We start from the raw sequence: 20,023 nt of genomic DNA on the forward strand, positions 1-20,023 counted from the left end.
GCTACGGATGCAAAGTTACGGCATGATGAAAAACGCAAAATAACTAGGGTTTCGTCCGGATTTTCGGGGAGAGGCCTTTATATAGGCATAGAGGGAGCTAGGAGAGTCCAAATGAGGTGCGGTTTGTGGCCACGCAATCGTGATTGAATGCTCTAGATGATGGAGAGGGTTTAGGTGGGTTTTGGGCCAAATTGGAAGGGTGTTGGGCTGCAACACACACGAGGCCTTCTCGGTCCCTCGGTTAACCGTTGGAGTATCAAACGAAGTCCAAATGGTACGAAACTTGACAGGCGTTCTACCAGTAGTAAACCAAGGCCGCTTGGCATGTCTCAGTCCAATACGGAAATGTTTAGCCCCCACACACGAAAAGAGGTAGAAAGGACCACGGGAGGAGATAGGAGCGCCGGAATGCAAAACGGACAACGGGGAAAATGCTCGGATGCATGAGATGAACACGTATGCAAATGCAATGCACATGATGACATGATATGAGATGCATGACAACGTCAACAACACATGGAGACAAAAACCCGAACCCGAGGAAATAAAATAACTTAGAGCCGGAAACGACAAGAGTTGCAGATACATATAAGGTAAATTACATCCGGGGTGTTACAACACTCCACCACTACAAAAGGATCTCGTCCCGAAATCTAGGACTGGAAAAACTCCGGGTACTCAGAACGGAGGTGATCCTCGCGTTCCCAGGTGGCTTCACAGTCGGAATGGTGTGACCACTTGACTTTGAGGAATTTTATTGACTTATTGCGAGTCTTGCGTTCAGTCTCTTCAAGAATAGCAACTGGATGCTCACGATAAGAGAGGTCTTCTTGGAGATCAATGTCTTCAAAGTTGACGGTGCGGTCAGGAGTCTTGAAGCACTTGCGGAGCTGACAGACATGGAACACGTTGTGCACATTTGCAAAGTTTGAAGGAAGCTCGAGTTGATAGGCGAGATCGCCTCTCTTGCTGACGATCTTGAAAGGACCCACGTATCTAGGGGCAAGCTTCCCTTTGATACCGAAGCGACGAGTACCTTTGATTGGAGAGACGCGGAGGTAAACATGGTCTCCGATCTCGAAAGCCAAATCACGATAGCGCTTGTTGGGAGGCATCCCAATTTTATTTTTATTCCTTGCTTTTTGCTCCTGTTTAGTAATAAATAATTTATCTAGCCTCTGTTTTGGTTGTGTTTTTTGTGTTTAATTAGTGTTTGTGCCAAGTAGAACCGTTGGGAAGACTTGGGGAAAGTCTTTTTAATCTTGCTGTAAAAAACAGAAACTTTAGCGCTCACGAGAACTGCTACCATTTTTATTTCGAAAGTTCTATTTAGTTAATTCTTTTTGCATATGATTAATAGATAAATTCCTCACGTCCAGAAATTTATTTTAGAATTTTTCAGGTTCAGAAGTTTGCGTTAGCTACAGATTACTACAGATTGTTCTGTTTTTTTGACAGATTCTGTTTTTCGTGTGTTGTTTGCTTATTTTGATGAATCTATGGCTAGTAAAAGAGTTTATAAACCATAGAGAAGTTGGAATACAGTAGGTTTAACACCAATATAAATAAAGAATTAGTTCATTACAGTACCTTGAAGTGGTGTTTTGTTTTCTTTCGCTAACGGAGCTCACGAGATTTTCTGTTAAGTTTTGTGTTATGAAGTTTTCAAGTTTTCGGTAAAAGATTTGATGGATCATGGAACAAGGAGTGGCAAGAGCCTAAGCTTGCGGATGGCCATGGCACCCCAAGATAATCTAAGGACACCTAAAAGCCAAAGCTTGGGGATGCCCCGGAAGGCATCCCCTCTTTCGTCTACTTCCATCGGTAACATTACTTGGAGCTATATTTTTATTCACCACATGATATGTGTTTTGCTTGGAGATTCTTGTATTATTTGAGTCTTTATTTGTTAGTTTACCACAATAATATTTGTTGTACACACCTTTTGAGAGAAACACACATGATTCGGAATTTATTAGAATACTCTATGCGCTTCACTTATATCTTTTGAGCTATATAGTTTTTGCTCTAGTGCTTCACTTATATCTTTTATAGCACGGTGGTGGATTTGTTTTATAGAAACTATTATTCTCTCATGCTTCACTTATATTACTTTGAGAGTCTTAAACAGCATGGTAATTTGCTTAAATTGGGAAATTAATCCTAATATGCTAAGTATTCGAGACTAGTAAAAAACTTTCTTATGAGTGTGCTGAATAATAAGAGAAGTTTGATGATTGATGATTGTTTTGAGATATGGAGGTGGTCATATTAAAGTTGTGCTAGTTGAGTAGTTGTGAAATTGAGAAATACTTGTGTTGAAGTTTGCAAGTCCTGGACATGCACGTATAGTAAACGTTATGTCACAAATTTGAAACATGAGGTGTTCTTTGATTGTCTTCCTTATGAGTGGTGGTCGGGGACGAGCGATGGTCTTTTCCTACCAATATATCCCCCTAGGACCATGCCTGTAGTGCTTGGTTTTTGATGACTTGTAGATTTTTGCAATAAGTATATGAGTTCTTTAATGACTAATGTTGAGTCCATGGATTATATGCACTCTTACCCTTCCATCATTGCTAGCCTCTTCGGTACCGTGCATTACCCTTTCTCACATTGAGAGTTGGTGCAAACTTCGCCAGTGCATCCAAACCCCGTGATATGATACGCTCTTTCACACATAAACCTCCTTATATCTTCCTCAAAACAGCCACCATATCTACCTATTATGGCATTTCCATAGCCATTCCGAGATATATTGCCATGCCACTTTCCACCGTTCCGTTTATCATGACACGTTCATCATTGTCATATTGCTTTGCATAATCATGTAGTTGACATCGTATTTGTGGCAAAGCAACCATTCATAATTTTTCATACATGTCATTCTTGATTCATTGCTATCCCGGTATACCGCCGGAGGCATTCATATAGAGTCATACTTTGTTCTGGTATCGAGTTGTAATCATTGAGTTGTAAATAAATAGAAGTGTGATGATCATCATTCATAGAGTATTGTCCCAAAAAAAGAGAAAGGCCAAATAAAAAAAGGAAGGCCCAAAAAAGGGACAATACTACTATCCTTTTTTTTTCCACACTTGTGCTTCAAAGTAGCACCATGATTTTCATGATAGAGAGTCTCTTATTTTGTCACTTTCATATACTAGTGGGAATTTTTCATTATAGAACTTGGCTTGTATATTCCAACAATGGGCTTCCTCAAATGCCCTAGGTCTTCGTGAGCAAGAAAGTTGGATGCACACCCACTTAGTTTCTTTTGTTGAGCTTTCATGCATTTATAGCTCTAGTGCATCCGTTGCATGGCAATCCCTAGTCCTTGCATTAACCTCAATCGATGGGTATGTCCATAGCCCGTTGATTAGCCGCGTCAATGTGAGACTTTCTCCTTTTTTGTCTTCTCCACATAAGCCCCATCATTATATTCTATTCCACCCATAGTGCTATATCCATGGCTCGCGCTCATGTATTGCATGAAGGTTGAAAAAGTTTGAGATTACTAAAGTATGAAACAATTGCTTGGCTTGTCATCGGGGTTGTGCATGATGAGAGCATTCTTGTGTGACGAAAATGGAGCATGACTAAACTATATGATTTTGTAGGGATGAACTTTCTTTGGCCATGTTATTTTGAGAAGACATAATTGCTTAGTTAGTATGCTTGAAGTATTATTGCTTTTTGTCAATATTAAACTTTTATCTTGAATCTTTCAGATCTGAATATTCATACGACAATTAAGAGGGTTACATTAAAAAATTATACCAAGTAGTATTTCGCATCAAAAATTCTATTTTTATCATTTACCTACTCGAGGACGAGCAGGAATTAAGCTTGGGGATGCTTGATACGTCTCCAATGTATCTATAATTTTTGATTGCTTCATGCTATATTATATTCTGTTTTGGATGATTAATGGTCTTTGTTATACACTTTTATATTATTTTTGGGACTAACCTATTAACCGGAGGCCCAACCCAGAATTGATGTTTTTTGCCTATTTCAGAGTTTTGCAGAAAAAGAATATCAAACGGAGTCCAAACGGAATGAAACCTTCGGGAACGTGATTTTCGGAACGAACGTGATCCAGAGGACTTGGACCCAACGTCAAGACATCAACCAGGAAGGAACGAGGTAGGGGGGTGCGCCTACCACCCCAGGTGCGCCCTCCACCCTCGTGGGGCCCATGTTGCTCCACCGACGTACTTCTTCCTCCTATATATACCTATGTACCCCCAAACTACCAGATACAGAAACAAAAACCTAATTCCACCACCGCAACCTTCTGTACCCGTGAGATCCCATCTTGGGGCCTTTTCTGGAGCTCCGCCGGAGGGGGCATCGATCACGGAGGGCTTCTACACCAATGCCATAGCCTCTCTGATGATGTGTGAGTAGTTTACCTCAGACCTTCGAGTCCATAGTTATTAGCTAGATGGCTTCTTCTCTCTCTTTGGATCTCAATACAAAGTTCTCGACGATTCTCGTGGAGATCTATTCGATGTAATCTTCTTTTGCGGTGTGTTTGTTGAGACCAATGAATTGTGGGTTTATGATCAAGTTTATCTATGAACAATATTTGAATCTTCTCTGAATTCTTTTATGTATGATTGGTTATCTTTGCAAGTCTCTTCGAATTATCAGTTTGGTTTGGGCTACTAGATTGATCTTTCTTGCAATGGGAGAAGTGCTTAGCTTTGGGTTCAATCTTGCGGTGCTCGATCCTAGTGACAGAAAGGGAACCGACACGTATTGTATTGTTGCCATCGAGGATAACAAGATGGGGTTTATATCATATTGCTTGAGTTTATCCCTCTACATCATGTCATCTTACTTAAAGCGTTACTCTGTTCCTTTGAACTTAATACTCTAGATGCATGCTGGATAGCGGTCGATGTGTGGAGTAATAGTAGTAGATGTAGGCAGGAGTTGGTCTACTTGTCTCGGACGTGATGCCTATATACATGATCATACCTAGATATTCTCATAACTATGCTCAATTCCAATTGCTCAACAGTAATTTGTTTACCTACCGTAATACTTATGCTCTTGAGAGAAGCCACTAGTGAAACCTGTGGCTCTCGGGTCTATTTTCCATCATATTAATCTGCCGTTGACAAGCTATTTCTGGTGCCGTTTTTATTTCGCTTTATTTACTTTGCATCTTTATCACAAAAATACCAAAAATATTATCTTATCATATTTATCAGATCTCACTTTCGTAAGTGACCGTGAAGGGATTGACAACCCCTTTATTGCGTTGGTTTGCGAGGATTTTATTTGTTTGTGTAGGTGCGAGGGACTCGTGTGTGGCCTCCTACTGGATTGATACCTTGGTTCTCAAAAACTAAGGGAAATACTTACACTACTTTGCTGCATCACCCTTTCCTCTTCAAGGGAAAAGCAACGCAGTGCTCAAGAGGTAGCACATACAAGGCGAGAAAAACCTCAACGACCTTTTGAGCAATCAAAAGGGAGTTGTGGCCAAGGAAGGGATTGGGTACACACCCGAGTCCAAGAACAAGAAGAAGAATGACAAGGCCAAACGACCTCCCCCTCTCAAGCAAACCTTTGTGAAGGAGGGAGAGGGTGCTACTAAGGAGAAGAAGAAGAACACCGTGAAGGGTGGTGATGGCAAGAAGGGCAACACTTCCATTCCCAACCAAGCCGACGACTTTAACCCTTCTTATGTGTTGTGTCGTGCTAGTGATGGACATGTTTATGCCAAATTTGTTGGCTCTCCTTATGAGTACATTGAATGGTCTATTTAGGTTCCTAAGACCCTTGTTACTAACATCAAAGGACCCATTACTAAATGGGTACCTAAAACCAAGCATTGATCTCCTGTAGGTGTTTGCTTCCGGTGGGGGATCATGGTTGCTCGATAGTGGAGCCACTAATCATATGACCGGAAGCAAGGACTTGGTGGTGGATGTTCACAAGATTCCATCTACGCCCACCAATGTCGAGTGGGGTGATGCCTCGTCCTCCAAGGTATTGGGGCTTGGCAAGGTTTTCATTTCTCATGATCTCATGATCGAGAAGGTCATTCTTGCTGAGTCCCTTGCATACAATTTACTTTCCGTTCGTCAACTTGCACTCATTGGCTTTGCCACTTTCTTTGATGTTGATACCGTGGCCCTTGAGGGAGTCCTGGATTAGGGGGTGTCTGGATGGCCGGACTATACCTTCAGCCAGACTCCTGGACTATGAAGATACAAGATTGAAGACTTCGTCCCGTGTCCGGAAGGGACTTTCCTTGGCATGGAAGGCAAGCTTGGTGATACGGATATGTAGATCTCCTACCATTGTAACCAACTCTATGTAACCCTAACCCTCTCCGGTGTCTATATAAACCGGAGGGTTTTAGTCTGTAGGACAACATATACAGAACAACAATCATACCATAGGCTAGCTTCTAGGGTTTAGCCTCTCCGATCTCGTGGTAGATCTACTCTTGTACTACCAACATCATCAATATTAATCAAGCAGGACGTAGGGTTTTACCACCATCAAGAGGGCCCGAACCTAGGTAAAACTTCGTGTCCCTTGCCTCCTGTTACCATCCAGCCTAGACGCATAGTTCGGGACCCCCTACCCGAGATCCGCCGGTTTTGACACCGACATTGGTGCTTTCATTGAGAGTTCCTCTGTGTCGTCGCCATCAGGAAGGATGCCTCACCCCGTCTTTAAAGACGGCACCGTTGCTAAGGGAGCTTTGGCTGTCGGCCAAACCCTCTGGCTAGGTGGTTTTCTTATGACCGCCTGTTCGGCTTCTGTGCCGACGATGACCTCTCGAGCCATCGAAAACAATCTTCATGTTAGCTCGGAACTCGCCGAGCAGTTAAATCCAATGGAGCTCTCCTCCATAAACGAGCTCTTGGATTGCATCTCCGCCCTGGGAGTCACTACAGATTACGACCAGATTGGGCCTAAACCCGATCTGAGAGAGATTAACTCTCCCCAAGTCACCCATCACGTTGCCATGGTAGAGGTATAGTGCGGCGACTCTTCATCTATCTTAAGGACTAGCTACGTCCGGATTCCCGATCCCTCCAAGCCGGATACCCGCGGAGGGGTGGATATCACTCAAGACCTGAACTTAGAGTCAGGCGACGGGCTGGATTCATTGGACAACATCCAGGAATCCAAATTTTCGACTTCGGAAATTCCTCGGCCTCTGAGCCTCAGATTGGGTGAGGCTTCGGATTTAATTCCACCCACCCACCCGAACATAAGCGATCTATCCCAAATCAGGCAAGAGCCCGCAGAAACAGTACATCATTACTGGGCCAGATTCCTCCTGGTTAGGAACAGGATAAGGGACTGCCGCGAGGAAGACGCAATATCAATCTTCTGCAATAATTGCACGGACAAGGGAATCCTCAACGCCATAAGTCGCCATGATATTACACGCTTCGCTGACTTAGCGTCCATTGTACAAAAGTACTGTGCGATGGAAAGCGCCTGGAAAACCGAAATAAAATTTTGGGATGATCCGGCCCTAAATACAAACCCAGTCCGAAATAAAAGGGTGCATCATCGCCAGACACCCCGGTCAAACACCAAAAAGCAAAAACCCTCTACAGGGCATGGAACCGTACTGGAAGGATGGCTTAATGAACCCTGTAAAATTCACAGTACAGAGGACGCCACACCAACTCACAGCCTTAGAGCATGTTCGATACTCCGGCAGGTGGCCAAAATTGGCGAAGATCTCCTAATTCCGGAGGCCACAGAAAGCCACCCCAGAGACACCAATATGGTATTAACAGTCTTCGAGACTTTCGCATCAAATAATATGCGAAAAAGGACACTCTGCAGCCTTGCCGAAGTCTACCGAGTAGCAACATTGGTCCTCAGTCTGTTTCCGAACAGCCCGAGCACCAGCCGCATTGGTCCTCAGTCCAATAGTGGACGGCTTTCGTCTTACCAAGGTACTCATGGACGGCGGTAGCGGATTGAACCTCATTTATGAGGAAACCCTTCAAAAAATGGAAATAGACTGGAACCGCATTGAGCGAAGCAGCGCAACCTTTAGAGGAATAATCCCCAGTCAGGAAGCGCGCTGTACAGGAAAAATCACACTAGATGTGGTGTTCGGCACGCCGGATAATTACAGGTCCGAAGAGGTCACGTTCCATGTGACTCCGTTCAGCAGCGGTTATCACGCTCTACTAGGGCGGGAAGCGTTTACAATCTCCCAAGTAATACCCCATTACGGGTACATGAAGCTCAAGATGCCCGGGCCTAACGGGATCATCACTCTCGCTAGTGATCCGGACATAGCACTCCGCGCCGAAAACAAGACAGCCGCACTGGCCCTCGAGGCACTATCCGAAGCCCTAGCGGCTGAGGAACTAACTGCGCTGCGCTCCACGGTGAATAGGGACGATGTGGTACTCGACAAAAGATCCAAGTCCACCTACTTTAAACCGGCGGACGAAATAGTCAAATTCCAGGTCCATCCAACGGACCCCAATAAAACAGCTTCCATCGGGGCACAGTTAAACCCAGATGTAGACGCCGCACTGCGAGAGTTCCTACGAGAGAACTGGGACATTTTTGCCTGGCACCCTTCAGACATGCCAGGAATCCCATGCAGGCTGGCCGAGCACAGCTTAAATATCCTAAAAGGATTCAAACCTGTCAAACAAGCTCTTCGGCGTTTTTCCGAACCTAAGAGACAGGCCATGGGAGAGGAGCTAGCAAAGCTATTGGAGGCCGGATTCATCAGAGATATAAAACATCCGGACTGGCTAGCAAACCTGGTGATGGTACCAAAGAAGGACAAATCCTGGCGCCTATGCGTTGATTTTAAAGACCTTAACAAGGCTTGCCCAAAGGATCCCTTCCCCCTCCCCCGCATCGATCAAATTATCGACGCTACCGCAGGACACGATTCGTTGTGTTTCCTCGACGCATATTCCGGCTACCATCAAATCAAGATGGCAGAATCAGACCAAGCCGCAACAGCATTTATCACACCATACGGCCCATTCTGCTTCAACAGAATGCCCTTCGGGCTCAAAAACGCCGGCGCAACATATCAGCGCATGATTCAGACATGTCTGGCAAACCAGATCGGCAAAACAATGGAGACTTCGATGCCAAGGATCCAAAAATGGCAGCTTACCGCAATGTCGTCCTAAAAATGTTAGCTCAGTTCGAAGGGCTTGAATTTCACCATATAACCCGGGAAAATAATCAGGCGGCAGATGTCCTGGCACGCATCGGCGCAAAATGCGATGTAGTGCCCCCCCAACATCTTCTTGGAAAGGCTATTCAAGCCATCCGTAGTATGGGAAGGGGAGCCGAACAATAACAGCCCGGACCCAACCGCACTGCCCGACACCGAACATTCTGACACAATCGGAGGCTCTGCCAATGAAATAACACCTTCAGCCCACGTAATAATGGCCGTCATCGCCCCGTGGACAGAACCATTCCTCGCCTACCTTACTAGGCAGGAACTCCTCGAGGACCAAAATGAGGCACGCTGCATAGTGCGGCGATCCAAAGCCTACAAAGTCCACGAGGGAGAGCTTTATAAGAAAAGCACTACCGAAGTCCTTCAAAGGTGCATCTCCGAAGAGGAAGGGCGGAACCTCCTGGCTGAAATTCATGCCGGACTCGGCGGTCATCACGCTGCAGCTCGGTCCCTTGTAAGCAAGGCCTTCCGTACAGGCTTTTATTGGCCGACGGCCTGGGCAGACGCCCAGGACTTAGTCCAACGATCCGCCGGTTGCCAGCTCTTTGCAAACCAAAGCCATATGCCACCCACCGCCCTCCAAACTATCCCCATCACTTGGCCCTTCGTGGTCTGGGGGCTTGACATGGTTGGACACCTTAAAGGCGGAACCCACAAGCAAAAATACTTGCTGGTCATGGTGGATAAGTTCACCAAATGGATAGAAGCCAAGCCTGTTAAGACGGCCGAATTCGGACCAGTGATAGACTTTATATCCGGGGTTGTACACTGTTACAGCGTCCCCCACAGCATCATCACTGATAACGGCATGAACTTTACGGCCGATGAGGTAAAACTCTGGTGCAAAAACATGGGCATCAAGCTCGATTATGCTTCCGTGTATCACTCACAAACTAACGACCAGGTCGAACGTGAAAATGGTCTTTTCATGAGCGGCATCAAACCCAGATTAGTGCGTTCCCTCAAGGAATCTAACACACACTGGGTAGAGGAGCTCGACTCCGTACTCTGGGGGCTGCGGACCATGCCGAATCGCACCACCGGATACACACCATTCTTTATGGTGTACGGCACAGAGGCAGTTTTGCCTTGCAACATAATTCATGAATCACCTCGAGTGTGCATGTATGAAGAAAGAGAAGCCGAGCTCGATCGGCAGGACAGTTTGGACGCATTGGAGGAGGAGCGTGACATGGCAAAAGCCCGTTCCGCATTCTATCAACAGCAGGCTCGAAGATACCAAAGCAGAGAAGTACGGGCCAAAAATTACAACGTTGGCGAATTAGTTCTACGCCTGCCGGACAAGAAAAAGGACAAACTCAAGCCCAAGTGGGAAGGTCCCTTCATAATTGACCAAGTCCTGACTGGTGCAGCATACCGCCTGCGAGATGCATCGGATAACCGACTCGAGCCGAACCCATGGAACGCAGCCCGTCTACGAAGATTCTACGCCTAGTGCTGGACTCTGTGTTCGTCTCCTTCCTCTGTCCATTTTTTGTATAATGTCTGTCTTACATTTCTCTCCATCTCCTCTTCCTTTCTCTTATAGCCTTTAAAGGCTCATCCAATGACGTGCTATTCGCACTCATTAAACCTGGGGGCTTCTTTTACCAGAAGCTTATTTATACGGGATTCATGCCCAACACATGTGTTACACTTCCGCATGTACCTTTTATTTCACCATTATATGGATCGATATGACTTAAGTTTTGGCCAAGCTGGGTTGCCTGGCTCCTGTGCTTACCCCTACGTTCCCGATTATTCGGCTAGGCGGTAAAGGGAGCACCTCTGCGATTGTTACTGCCGGATCAGACGGATGTATACCTCAGACTGGGTGAAGCCGAAAGCTAGCGTTCTTAAGGGAATATTCGGTCGGTGACCTAAAAGATGATCTTTTTACTTATTTATTTATACGCCCCCAGATGCTTTTTCCCGCGTCTTTTTCGCAGAATGGGCATGCACTTTAGGGCATGCCTCCCAGGGAAAGGAACCCCTAACGGAACTATTCTCCTTGGAAGATGTTTCTTACTAACCATGTAATATAACATAACTAGTCGGGCACTTGTCTGTTCACGCACTAATGACCCCTAAGCCTGGTCTCCATGCATTCCCCGGTTCTTATATAACCGCATGGGAATTCGGACACACTCCGGACCGTCAGGTCCCGAGGCTGAAGCGAAAAGGTCGGCCATGACAAACGATCTACAATCCGGCTAGAAGGCATTATAAATGTCAATTAAATTACATAGTCATTCTGACTGATTGTATTCCTCTTCAATACCATCTAACAGGCTGTCTAATTTACAGTCCTGCTGGGAATACTTTGCGACCAATTCTACTTGGCCGTATACTAAGCTTACAGGGATCTCCTTCCCATCGGGCCCCACAGGACCGACCTCGGCCATATGGTTGGGGTTAGCCTTTGTGTACCAGGTCTTCACCATGGCCCAGGCCTCCCTAGCGCCTTGACGGCAGGCCGATATCTTCCACAATCGGAAGCGCCGCAGTGCTCCCTTTAGCTTCTCCGCAAGCTCTCCAAGACCTTCGGGCATGGAGATGGATGGCCACAAGGCCTGGGCGACGACTTGCATCGCCTGCCGAACTCGCTCAAGCAGTTGCGAGAGCTCGAGAAGAAGGTCACCCGTAGAACCGAGCATCTCCTCTGCAGGACGACCTGTTAGCACACCTACAGACATTACTCTGTTAGTCGACTTCCCCGCCGAACTTTTTTTCAAAGGTTCGTTCAAGCACTTACTAAATATGCCGCGCCGAAGCCGCTGATTCTCCTTAACGGAGTCTGACAGCTGGGCACGAACATCTTTCAAGTTGACGCCCAGCTTGGTGTTGGCATCTTGGAGATCATTCTTCTCCCGCCTCACCTTTGTCAGCACCTTCTCACCAGCCTTCAGCTGGCGTAGGAGGTGTTTCCTTTCCGGATTCAATCCGGCGCCATCTGCAATTTCATTTGTCAGATTCGCATCCATGTCGTGCTTCGCAAAATACTTACCTTTCGAAGTGTATATTACCAGACGGGGTCTCCTTGGGCTCCCCTGCCGCGGCTAGTGTGGCCTCAAGTTGGGCTTTGCACTCTTCCAGCTCCTTGGATAGTAGGGAATTCTTTTCTGTAAGAATTTGCATAACAAATGATCCGTAAATCAGTTATTCTAACTGTTTCAAGTCTCGGGGGCTACTGGTATATATTGCTCCGTGGCTCTGGCTAGACCATTTTGAGCGGCACGGAGGTACGCATCTCCCGAATTGAAGGCATCTAATGCCTCTTGGGAGAAACAAGCGTCGCGAAGAATTGTCCGGCGATGCCTGTGGTTCATGGCACTCTCCACCTCAGAATGGGTGGCAGACAACCTGTCCACATCCTCCGTCGGAGGGGCGTCCGGTGCGCGCCTTGTGTTCGCCTCCGCCTCCGGACCAGACTTTGGAGCCTGGCTGGTGGAGGCGCGATTGGCAGCCTCTCCGGATATAGTCCGGCGAGGTCTCTTTGTCCTGAAGAGAGCACGAGTGTTAATATGCCTTGCAGGTATAACACCTTGGATAAGGGGGCGCGCCATACCTTCGCACTGACGCCTCGGTCCGGACTGCACCTCTTTTCTGCCCATGGGGCCCTGCGGCCCTTCGTTGGCTTGTCGCCGCAGGTTCGGCCTCCCGTCTCAAAAACCTCCCCTACAAAGCTCGGTTGTAATCAGGAAACTGAAAACACGAGAGGGCGGACCCCTATTCGGGGTACTGGGACTTTCATCTCAGTTACCTGGGAGGCCGGGATTAGCCCTGGGTAATCGGCCGTAATGGCCACCAAGGCGTTGTCCTTGCTCAATTGATGGAACACTCCATCAATAAGCTCCACAGATAAGTCCGGATCCTCTTGAGAGGCCGGGTCGAGGGACCGTCCTGGGTCGTCGGGTTGTGGAGGAGGGCTGTTTATTTCTTTAACAGCCTGGCGCAGTTCCTGCGTTGAAGTCGTTAGACTGAATATTTAACAATGGGAATATAAAGCAGATGGGCAAGTAAATGTGACCACTTACCCAGCTTGGGGGATTGTACATAGAAAATCCACCCTGTGGGTCGACGCGGAGAAATTCCTCCTCTTCTCCCTTGTACAAAGCGGACAAGGTCTTTGTTAGAGCCGCAGCCGAATCCGGCCCCTTACGGCTGTAGCAGGTGGCGTCGTCCTCCCCGATGATGTCCCACATAGGGTGGCCTCTATACTGTAGTGGCTGCACCCCTCGCATGATGCATGCGTCCATGACCCCAATCATGGTCAGTCCGGAATGAGCTAACAATCTTATCCGGCCCATCAGGTAACGAACGTCCTTGTCACTTTCCCTCTGAGGGCTCCGTGGACGCCAACTTAGGCGCTTCTTTAGTGGAGCACTGTCGAACTCAGGGAGGCCGATCCGGACAGGATCCGGCAGCGGGACGTCCTCTATGTAAAACCATTCCGAAGGCCAGTCCTCGGACGCCTTCTTCGGGGTTCCGGATAGATATCCGGTCCCGGCGATGCACCACACTTCGGCTCCGCCCACTTGATATATTGACCCCTTCTAAGAACGGGGCACAAGGCAGAATAACTCTTTCCATAGCCCGAAATGAGCCTCAACACCCAAGAACAGCTCGCAGAGGGCTACGAAGCCCGCGATATGCAATACGGAGGCAGGCGTAAGATTGTGTAGCTGGAGGCCATAGAACTCCAGAAGCCCCCGGAGAAACGGATGGATTGGAAATCCGAGCCCTCTTATTAAATAAGGGACAAGGCATACCCGCTCTCCTTTGGAGGGATTAGGGGCACTCTCCGCTTGCTCTCCGCCATTATAGATGGCAAGACCGGCTCGAACCGGGACCATATAGGCCGGGGGAGAAATCCCTTGGTCTAGAGCGTCACTAGCTCGCTAGCGGGATAGAGCATCTCTCCCAATATCCAGGCTGAGGGCTGGAAGGGCGAAAGGAGGAGTTGCGACGGCTGGCCATGGTGGAATGGAGCTTTGTCGGATGCGCTCTGATGAACACTCGCGAAGGGGAGAAGGTGTGGTTTGGATCTAAATCCTCGTCCCCTTAAATGGACGGCTCATTTACGCGGCTAGGGGTGTGGATGTAAAAACACTCAGACTTTTCAGATTCATTCGACATGTGGGAGACGGCCATTATTGGGCGTAGAAGCCAAGGAGCGCAACATTCACAAGAAACCGGACTTTATTCAACAGGTACACGGAATTTGGAGGAGAACTCGCCTTGCAATGCCGAAGACAATCTGCATGCCGGACTCATCGTCATTGAAGCCTGGTTTGGGGGCTACTGAGGGAGTCCTGGATTAGGGGGTGTCCGGATGGCCGGACTATACCTTCAGCCGGACTCCTGGACTATGAAGATACAAGATTGAAGACATCGTCCCGTGTCCGGAAGGGACTTTCCTTGGCGTGGAAGGCAAGCTTGGCGATACAAATATGTAGATCTCCTACCATTGTAACCGACTCTATGTAACCCTAACCCTCTCCGGTGTTTATATAAACCGGAGGGTTTTAGTCCGTAGGACAACATACAGAACAACAATCATACCATAGGCTAGCTTCTAGGGTTTAGCCTCTCCAATCTCGTGGTAGATCTACTCTTGTACTACCCATATCATCAATATTAATCAAGAAGGACGTAGGGTTTTACCTCCATCAAGAGGGCCCGAACCTGGGCAAAACTTCGTTTCCCTTGCCTCATGTTACCATCCGGCCTAGACGCACAGTTCGGGACCCCCTACCCGAGATCCGCCGGTTTTGACACTGACAGCCCTCTTGTGGAGCAAGACTCTTAAAGTAGCCTTTGTTGGGCATGTCAAGAATGGTCTCTATGTGATTAACTTTTCGGAGTGACCCACTAAGACCGCGACATGCCTAATGGCTAAAGTTGACGTGGGATGGCTTTGGCATCGCTGTTTAGCCCATGTCAATATGAGATCTTTGCAAAGTCTTCTCAAGGGGGACCATGTCCGTGGACTAACAAATGTTAGTTTTGCTAAAGATCGTGCTTGCAGTGCTTGTATTGAAGGAAAGCTTCATGAAAAGGCTCACCCTCCCACGACTATCATCTACTCGAAGAGGCCTTTGGAGCTCCTTCACTTGGATCTCTTTGGGCCTCCATCCTTTGATAGTCTTGGGGGTAGAAAGTATTGCTTGGTGATTGTGGATGACTATTCAAGATACACTTGGGTATACTTCTTCAAGAGGAAGAGCGAGACCCAACAAACCGTCATTGACTTTGCAAATGAAGCCCAATGACAACACAATGCAAAGATCTTGACAATAAGAAGCGACAATGGCAGCGAGTTCAAGAACTACACCTTGGATGAGTTCCTTAGTGATGAGGGGATCAAGCATCAATATTCCGCACCATACACCCCTCAACCAAATGGTGTAGCGGAGAGGAAGAACCGGACGTTGATGGATGCGGAAAGGACCATGATGGCGGATTTAAAGTCTCCATACAACTTTTGGGCCGAAGCCATCAACACCGCTTGTCATGCATCCAATCGGCTCTACCTCCGCAAGGGCTTGAACAAGACTCCTTATGAGATACTCACCGGTAACAAGCCCAACCTCAAGTACTTCCGGGAGTTTGGGTGTAAGTGTTTCATTCTCAAGAAAGGTGTCCGTTTGTCTAAATTTGAGGCTAGAGCTTATGAGGGCATATTTGTTGGTTATGCTACCAACTCTCATGCTTACCGTGTCCTCAATAAGTCCACGGGACTCATTGAGGAGACGTGTAACATGGAGTTTGATGAGAATAACGGCTCCCAAGTGGAGCAAAGTGGCACTTGTGATGTAGGTGATGAATTCCTCCCCAGGCCATAAGAAGAATGGGAGTTGGCTTTATCCTACCTATTGAGGAACCCCTTGTGGCCGAAGGAGAAGGACAATGCTCCACTCAAGTGGAGCCATCACCAACCCAAGGCCCACACGCTTCCGAAGAACAAAGTGAAGGCCCTCAACATCATGAACAAGACCAAGGGCAAGATCAATCTCAAGACCATGTTGAATCACCAAGTGATGCCCAAGGTCAAGTTCTCTCCTCCGAGCAAGCTCAAGACGGCGCTCATGATGATCAAGTCACTGCTCCTCAACTCACCCCTGAGGAGGAATTGGAGCGTCGTGCCGCCAAGATCGCTTCCAAGCTCACAACCAAGGGCCATCTCATGACAAATGTGCTTGGAAGCATCCGAAAGGGGGTAAGCACTCGTAGACAATTGGCAGACTATTGTGAACATCACGCGTTTGTCTCTTGTGTTGAACCCCAAAAGGTATATGAGGCACTCGAATATCCAGCTTGGCTCAATGCCATGCAGAAGAACTCAACAACTTCGAGTACAACAAGGTGTGGAGATTGGTGCCAAGGCCAACGGGGAACCACAATGTCATTGGAACCAAGTGTATATTCAAGAAGAAGCAATACGCTCATGGAATTATCATTCGCAACAAGGCCCGGTTGGTAGCACAAGGCTACTCCCAAGTCGAGGGTATCGACTACGGTGAAACCTTTGCTCCCGTTGCTCGCCTTGAATCCATTCGCATGTTGATTGCTTATGCTTCTCATCATAACTTTAAGTTGCAACAAATGGATGTGAAGAGTGCATTTCTTAATGGTCCCATTAATGAGTTGGTGTATGTCAAGCAACCCCCCGGGTTCGAGGATCCCTATTTTCCCGATCATGCGTACCAATTCGATAAGGCACTCTATGGCCTTAAGCAAGCCCCACGAGCGTGGTATGACCACCTTACCGAGTTGTTGCAAGATCGCGGTTTTGAAATTGGGAAAATTGACCCCACTCTTTTTACCAAGAAGGTCAAAGGGGATTTGTTTGTGTCCCAACTATATGTTGATGGTATTATCTTTGGTTCCCCTAACAAAGCTTTCAATGAGGAATTTGCCGCACTCATGACCTCCAAGTTTAAGATGTCCATGATGGGAGAATTGAAGTTATTTCTCGGATTCGAAGTCAAGCAATGGAGAGAAGGAACCTTCATCAACGAATCCAAATACACTCAAGACATGCTCAAGAGATTCAAGCTCAATGATGTCAAGCCGGCTTCCACTCCAATGCCCATCAAATGCCAACTTGACTTAGATCCCGATGGTAAAGCGGTGGATCAAAACTTATATCGCTCCATGATTGGCTCCTCGCTTTACCTTTGTGCATCTAGACCGGATATCATGTTGAGTGTGGGAATTTGTGCACGGTTTCAAGCCACACCTAAGGAAAGCCACTTTGTGGCGGTTAAGCGAATCTTTCGATATTTGGCTCATACCCCAAACTTTGGCTTATGGTACCCAAGAGGAGCAAACTTCAAGCTTGTAGGTTATTCAGGCTCCGATTGGGCAGGAGACAAAGTGGATAGGAAGTCCACTTCCGGAGGGTGCCAATTTCTTGGTTGCTCTTTGGTGAGTTGGTCTTCCAAGAAGAAAAGGTGTGTGTCTCTCTCGTCCACCAAGGCGGAGTACGTGGCCGCCAGTAGTTGTTGTGCACAACGTCTTTGGATGAGGCAAACTTTAAAGGATTACGGTGTCATTTGTGACAAAGTGCCTCTTTGGTGTGATAATGAAAGTGCCATCAAGATCTCTCTCAACCCAGTTCAACATTTCAAGACGAAGCATATTGAGATTCGGTATCACTTCATCCGGATCACATTAGGCGAGGGGAGATCGAGCTCAACTATGTCAACACTCATGATAACCTTGCAGATATTTTCACGAAGCCTTTGGATGAAGCAAGATTTCGCGAGTTAAGGCATGAGCTAAATATCATTGATTCAAGCAATGTGACTTGAACCCTTGCACAGCCCACCATACTCAACTTGTTGTCTTGCTTAGGTGTAGGCATGGACATAGGGGGAGTGTTGTTCTCTCCATGAACTCTCCCTCCCCCCATTATGCATAAATTGATCAAGTCTGTCACATTAGCCATTTTTTATGGTACTTGTGCTTCAAAGACGAGTTGTGGTCATGGGCCCAAGGTTAAAATCTTCACGGCGCCATACCTCTTGACTCATACATAGGTGGCCTCGGCCACCGCCCTCTCTTGAAGAGGTGTGTGTTTCTTGTCCTCTCTCTAGTGTTCTCGTTGCTGTGTTTTGCTTCCCTCTTCTTGCCTTTTGTATTTCCCTTCTTTTTGAGCTAGTCGCTTAGTGTCTAGTTTTTGGGTCTTGCTGGGCGGTACTGCCGCTGGTGGTGCACGGTACTACCGCTGATGTTGACAAGCAGTACTACCTCCCACCCGAGCGGTACTACCGTTGAGGGGCGGGACCAGGGGCTTATGTCGGGGCAGGGGGAGGTTTCATCTCCCCCATACCCATTCGCACTTCCCCCTCGTTCCTCTTCGTCTCTCCAGCGTCGCCTGGCCATGGGAGGGCTCCGGCGGGCCGCCGTCTCCGGGCCGTCCCTCTCCTTTTCCTTCGGTGGAGTCGATCCCCACCCCGTCCTCTTGCCATGGATGCTGGTATTGCCCCCGTTCCTCCTCTCCTTTTGTCTAGATTTCAGATCTAGTGTCTTAGGGGCAATAGTGGTTGCATCTCTCGATTTTTGGCTAAATCTAGGCTTGAGTAGGTTGGAGAAGGCAACTAGACTAGTTGGATTGATAATTGGTAGGAGTATTTTTGAATTTGGCAGTCCGGTAGTGCTAGATTTGACCACGACAGTAGGGAACCGCCGTTTCCCCGTCTTGAGCGGTACTACCGCTCCCTGTGGAGCGGTACTACCGCTCCCTGTGGAGCGGTACTACCGCTCGGGCGGTACTGCCGCTTACAGATTGCGGTACTACCGCTGTTTGCCTAATTCCACCATGTTCCTGCCATTTTTTATCTCTTTTGCTGTGTTTTGTGGCTTATGCTTGTTCTTTCTGGTTGTTCCGTGTGTCCGTGTGTTTGGTTCCAGGTGATGGTCCTTCTGAGCAGCATGCGCGCCGTGTCAACCCCGGGCGTGAAACTTCCAAACGCTACCACACCTCTGAGATAACGGCGGCCTCATCAAGTGTTCCGCCAAGTGTTCCGCCTCAAATGAAGAAGATGAGTGCGTCCAAACCCAAGCCAAGGGCTAAGTCTGTGACAGAGATGTCTGCCAAGGAATTCCGGGAGAAGCGTCGGCGCAATCCCTATGAGGTCGCTCAAGAACCTGCCTTGGTCAACTGCCCTTTCTGGAACCATTTTTAGTATGCCATCTACTTTGATGTGATCAAAGCCAAGAAGAATCTTTCTGTTGATGTTTGCTCCATCGACGTTGCCTTTATGGAGAAGGATCCTGACTACTTTGGGGAGGCTCTTCAGATGTTCTCTCAGTTGAACATCCTCAGGATCATGCAGTTCAACAAGGATTTTGATGCAGATTTGGTGGCTCAGTTTTATACCACCGTCCATCTTGGAAGAGATGAGGACAGGACTCTGACTTGGATGACAAATGGCAGGCTGCTTACTGTCAAGTGGAAGGCCTTCATGGAGCTTCTTGAAGTTGAGGATCAAGGTCTTGCGAACCCAGTTGGCTTTCGTCCTCACCACAATGCAACTTCCACTCACAAGAAATCCCTCTGGCCATACTGTACCTTGAAGATTAACCCAGTAACTCAGAAGGAGACCTATGAGCTGCCAGCATTTCTAGATATTCTCCATTGCATCTTCAGGGAGACACTCTTCCCTCGCATTGGCAACTTGGATATGGTACACTCTTTTCTTGTGGACATGCTTCTTTTCTGTCAACCTGAGAGGGAAGAAAACACTGGAGACTCTTTGGATATCTCTCATGTCATGTGGTCTGAGT

The sequence above is a fragment of the Triticum urartu genome, chromosome 7 (genome assembly GCF_003073215.2).
Source record: "Triticum urartu cultivar G1812 chromosome 7, Tu2.1, whole genome shotgun sequence".
Lineage (NCBI taxonomy): Eukaryota > Viridiplantae > Streptophyta > Magnoliopsida > Poales > Poaceae > Triticum > Triticum urartu.